Source organism: Pristis pectinata, chromosome 25, assembly GCF_009764475.1.
Source record: "Pristis pectinata isolate sPriPec2 chromosome 25, sPriPec2.1.pri, whole genome shotgun sequence".
NCBI classification, from domain to species: domain Eukaryota; kingdom Metazoa; phylum Chordata; class Chondrichthyes; order Rhinopristiformes; family Pristidae; genus Pristis; species Pristis pectinata.
This window is the reverse complement of record NC_067429.1, coordinates 7,144,355-7,150,213: the sequence shown is the minus strand read 5'-3', so window position 1 is coordinate 7,150,213 and position 5,859 is coordinate 7,144,355. Positions and strand designations below refer to the sequence as shown.

General features: G+C 41.7%; 1 non-coding gene across 1 annotated transcript; it reads left to right on the top strand.

Moving 5' to 3' along the window:
• Window positions 1–5,076: 5,076 nt before the first annotated feature.
• trnac-gca (transfer RNA cysteine (anticodon GCA)) lies at window positions 5,077–5,148 on the top strand. Its single transcript has one exon. It is a non-coding gene; the product is annotated as a tRNA-Cys (tRNA).
• The last annotated feature ends 711 nt before the right edge of the window (window positions 5,149–5,859 follow it).

The following is a 5,859-nucleotide window of genomic DNA, read 5'->3' as shown; positions in this document are numbered from 1 at the left end:
AAGCCACAAGCTTCATGCTCACCATGGGCTCTTCATTCCAGCTTTATTTCAGTTTGAATTCACAGAAGCCATGCTGGGATTCAAACTCACACCTGCAGATCAATTGCCTGACCTGTAACCACTTCCAGTAGCTTAACCACAATGCAGAGAATCCTTCGGTTTTTGATGTTGCCAGGACTAGAAGTTGCAGCTGAGGAAACATTGGATGAGCTGGGCCCATTTTATTTGGAAAAGCGGAGCTGAGGGGAGATTTATTTAAGGTGTACAGAGCCATGGGAGGCCTAGACAGCATAAACAGGAAGACCAATTTCCTTTAGCAGAGAGGTCAAAAACCAAGTTTTAAAGTAATTGATAGAACGATTAGAGGATAGATGAGGTAAAGCAAAATATCCTCACTTAACCAAAGGCTGTGTTGGTTCCTTGAAGCTGATGGTGAATTCCATCATTAATATCTGCCTTTGGTGAGATCCTCCTCCCAAGGTATTGGATGTGATTGATGTTTGCTGGGACCTTGGCATAATTCTTTATGTTCAAAGGCCAGTGTGATGGAGCAGGGGCAGTTTGATGGACAACCTTCATCTTGAGGATGTTGAATGTAAGGCCCATCCTCTTGTATGCTTCAGTGAACAAGTTGGACCTCAAGTTTCTCAGTGGGATCATACTGCAATTTGACCACTGAAGTTCAGATGACTTTGGCCATGGAATGGAGTCACTGGGGGTTGAACAATTTCCCATTAGTTCTGAAAATTAGCTCCACTTAGATGGTGAAATGACTGAGAAAAGTGTTGGGGAAAGATGCAGCCTTGTTTGACTTGCCTTGTCTTCTCTGAGATTGACTTTTTTGCAGACCTATTGGCTAGTATCAGGCACATTCAGTTGGTAGTTGGTAATTGGTTTATTATTGTCACATGTACCGAGATACAGCGAAAAGCTTTGTTTTGCTTGCTATCTATACAGATCATTTCACAACATAAGTACATCGAGGGAGTGCAAATGAAAAACCTATAACAGAATGCAGAATATAGCGTTATATAGCAGAATATAGCAGTTGGCTACATTGGGCAGGCCACATCACTTGTACGCCTGACATCACAGACATTCTATTCCAGGCTCTATCAGGAGAAGAGTTTACCAGACAGAGGAAGAGTTTCAGAGATTTGTTCAAACCTCCTTGAAGGAATGTAACATCCCCATCGGCTCCCGGGAATCTCTGGCCCCTGCCTGCTCAAAGTGGAGAAGGAGCATTCAGGATGGTACTGAGAACCTCAAAGTCATGTGTCGGGCCCTGCGTCAATGGTGGAAGGAGTACATCAACTCAAAAACTACCCATCGACCCATCCTGTCAGCCACCTCCTTCCCATCCGTGAAGGAGTCTACTGTTTCCACACTGGATTCATTGGCAACCTCAGAATCCACAAAACCAGAGTGGAAGCAAGTCATTTCCGATCTCAGTGGACCGCCTAAGGAGAGAAGGGAAGATAACATGTGATATGGAGGAGAAGAATCGTTGGCAGAAAGGGGTGGGGAGGGGAAGATATGTTTGGTGGTGGGGTCCTGTTCACTATCACTGATATGTCAGTCCTCGGCCTGCTCCACTGCCAGGAGAATTCCAAGCACAAACTGGAGGAACAGCTCCTCATTTCCCATCTTGGAACCAGCAGCCTAAGGGCATGAATATTGAATTCTCCTACTCTCACCCCCCTTCCCCACAATACCACGCCCCCCCCCCCACCACCATGCTTCTCTTCTTCCCTTTCCTAGCCTCTTTTTTTCTACTTTTTTTTCCTCTCTCTTCTTACCTTTGACCCATCCCCCAGTGGATCTGCTCTCTCCTCCTCCCCCGCACCTGCCCATCACTGTCTCTTACCTGCATCTACCTATCACCACCCTGTGCCCACCCCGCCTCCCCTCTTCTGTCCACCTATCACTGCTCTGCTTTTCCCTCCTATATATTGGGCTTCCCCTTTTCCTATCTTCAGTCTTAAAGAAGGGTCCTGACCCGAAACATTGACCGCCTGCTTTTCTCTATGGATGCTGCCCAGCCTGCTGAGTTCCTCCAGCATCGTCGTGTTTTTCATAGCATGTGAGATGTCATGCTAAAGTAAACCATGGATGCCATGATGACAAGACTGGCAGGAGATTAAATCTGATTGCTGATTTTCATGATTCTAAACAATAAAGATTTCACTATCCTTAATTCCATTGATGATTCAATATCGGCAAATCCAACTACCTTGTAGTTACATGACATTTACTAAACCAAAACTTGAACAAAGCTACTGAAAATTATTTTGATTAGAGATGCATCTTATTATTTCCTAAATGAATATGATGGCTTAAGCAACCATTCACAGAGTGTACTGCTGAATGTCTGAAGCATTTGTTGAGTCTGCTTTATACAGGTCACAGGAACTCTCTGTGCTTGCACTGCATTCATGCATAACTGTGAAACTATTTCATAATTTATTTTAAGGAGATCTTTTCATAAGCAAAACTCTAAGTTACTAATAAATGTTTATTAATAAGTCCCTGTCATTTCACAAGTGCTGCCAGTGAATGCAGGGTGACTCAGCAGATCCTGATAATTTGGGAGTGGTGTGTCCCTCCATTGCTGGAGATGTAGTTGCAAGAGACAGACGTGTGTTTACTAAGGAAACATGAGTAATACAAAAGCCTTGAAGTGGCAGCCGGTGATATTGGTGGTGAACACTGAACCTCTCTGTATAGACTTCCTCTGTCCAATACTTTAACACAGGTGTCCATTCATTGACTTTACCTTGAATAAATTGTAGGCAGACCAATATATTTTTGAACTGAAGGAATATGGGGATCAGACTGGAAAATGGACTAGAAGATTGGCCAGGAACCATTGGAGAGGCTCGAAGGACAGAAGTAGCAGTTGTCTGGATGTGTGGATTCATCAGTGATTTGTTTTTAAGGCAAATCACATTCAACTAACTTGATAAAAATTTTTGCTCAGTCATTGAGGGAAATGCAATGGATGTGATACATATGGACTTCCAAAATCTGTTTGATAAAGTGCCCCGTGTTAGGTATTTCATCAAGATTAATACCCAGGGAGAAAAAGGTATTGTAGCAGCATGGATAGAAAATTGTCCATGTAGCAGGAAAAAGAATGGTACAGAAAGGTTACTTTTAGTACTGGAGAGAACGATGTAGTAAAGTTCTCTCAGTATGAAGACTGCTACTTTTATTAATTGACTCGGACATAGGCATACAAGGCAAAATATCCAAATGACGCAAACTTGGAAGTGTAGTAAACTGTGAGGGGAATTGCAAGAGACTTCAATGATAGAAAGGCAGTCTGGTGCAAAGGGTGAACAGAGGGCAGATAATGTTTCATGCTGAGAAGTGCAAAGTGTTGCATTTTGGAGGAAAAAATGACAAGTAATATAAACCAAAGGTCACGGTTCTGCAAGTAGTATGTCATGAAAGGTCCCTCATGGTTTCTTCTCTCGATCAAGAGCTCAGTCAGAACTGGAGTATTGTGTCGTGGGTGCCACTCTTTAGAATTGGTGTGAAGGCTTTGGAGATGGTCCAAAAGTGATTACCAAAATGATTCCAAGAATGTGGATAGATTGGGGAAACTGGAATTGTTCTCCTTGGAACAGTCAACGTTCTGAGAGGTCTAACAGAGGTATTTAAAATCATTAAGGATATAGACAGAAATAGATAGAGAGGGATTGACCTCATGGGCAAAGGGTCATACAGTCATAGAGTAATACAGCACGGAAACAGGCCCTTCGGCCCAACTCATCCATACTGACCAAGATGTCCAGCTAAGCTAGCCCCATTTGCCCGCGTTTGGCCCATCTCCCTCTAAACTCTTCCTATCCATGTACCTGTCCAACTGTCTTTTAAATGTTGTTACTAACATTGTCCAAGAACCAGGTGTCAGAGATTAAAGGTGATTGGTAAAAGAGCCAAAAGTGACATAAAGAGAAAGTTCTTTACATTGTGAGCAGCTCAGGTGTGGAATGTACAGCTAGCTGAATTGCCCTTACACAAGAGCTGGTATGAAACTGATGGACTGAGTGGCCTCTGTTTTGTAACCCATCCTGTGATTCTGCAGGACTGGTTTGGTTCCTTGTCTTATTCTGCACTGATGAGTTCCATGAAAAGGGAATAAATTTCATTGGTTAATATTGACAATAGGTAGGGCTGAGATTTAATCATCAAGGTCACAAATTGTTCTGATTTTTGCTAACACCCATGATTTTTGATGATTTCATGACTCAATAAAAACAGATCTTTCACCTGTTTTGAGCTCACTTTACTGCGATAACCCTTGTTGTTGACACTGCAACTACTGGTTAGGGTTAAGAACAGCTTCTTTCCCTCCGCCATCAGATTTCTGAATGGTCCGTGAACCCATGAACACTACCTTGTTATTCCTTCTTTTGCACTAATTATTTATTTTGTAATTTATAGTAATTTTTATGTCTTGCACTGTGCTGTTTCTGCAAAACAACGAATTTCACAACATATATCAGTAATGTGCTGATTCTGAATACAATTCTGGTATGCTGATTCTCTGATTCTTTCTTCTACTAAGTACGGCTGCCAGAAAGGGGGTGGGAGTTGATAGGTTCAGATCTAATCTTTGGAGCCCAGAGCTGTGCATAGAATGGCGTGTTTATATAACTGCTTTCTTTGGCACTTTTCTCCCTTAGTGATTTTGAGTGAATACAGGTATTCCTCAATTTATGAATACTTGCTCTAGCACCATTGACTGGTTGGGGAACATGCATTTGACACATTTATTTTTTGTTACTCTCCACACAGAGGAATACACAGTAGCAAAATGTCCATAAAGCATTTCACTCAGCTTTTCAGATTTACAAACTTTTGTTTAATGAGACATTTTATCAATTGTATCCCTTTTGTAAATTGAGGAAGGCTGTACATCCTGACTACTCTATGATTTAGGTATAAACTTTCCAAGTCAAAATTCTAGCCCTGGGCTCAAGTAAATGGGGAAATCCATTTCAATTGATTGAAATAATGATAGTTAGCCTTCCTTTATATTGACTTATCATAAGGAAAAAAATTACTGGGGGTATAGCTCAGCGGTAGAGCATTTGACTGCAGATCAAGAGGTCCCTGGTTCAAATCCAGGTGCCCCCTATTCTGGTCAGTTCTTTCTACTTACCCTCTTTAGCTTCTCATAATATTAATACTCACTTAAATCTTCACTCACTCTTCCCTTCTCCACAGAAAATAACCCTAAAATGGACAGCCTCTCCTCAGAGCTAGAATCTGCCAGCCCTGACAACTTTCCAGTTCACTTCTTTCCTGTCATGTGGTGACCAGGACTGTACATGGTGCACAAACTGTGACCGTTCTGTTCTTGTATCCTACATCTCGGCCAATAAAGGCAAGTATTGTGAATGCCGTGCTAACCACCTTATTTACCTGTCACAAGTTCTTTGGCGATCTCTGTACATGCACACCAAGATCCTTCTGGTCTTCTATTATTCTTGAACAATGACAAAAAGGTACAACTACACCATTGATTTAATGAGGACATTTGAGATAATAGGTCTCTTTACAAACATGTTTCACTCTATCTTAGCAAAATCAATGAAACCTTCCAATATTGTGATTGTTGGACTCGTACACAAGTAAAGGAAATCAAGCTTAATTATACAGAGGGAGAATGGCCGATAAACATTTTCAGTTAGAATGCTCAAAACCGATAAGCTCCTCTTTACTGGTGTGAAATTCTGATTAACTTTTCCTGCCTGAGGGTAAAATTCACTTTGCAGAGGATCCCAGCAACAAGTGAATTCAAGAGCAGGGAAATTGTTTTTTTTGCCTGTTAAATGGTGCTGTGTT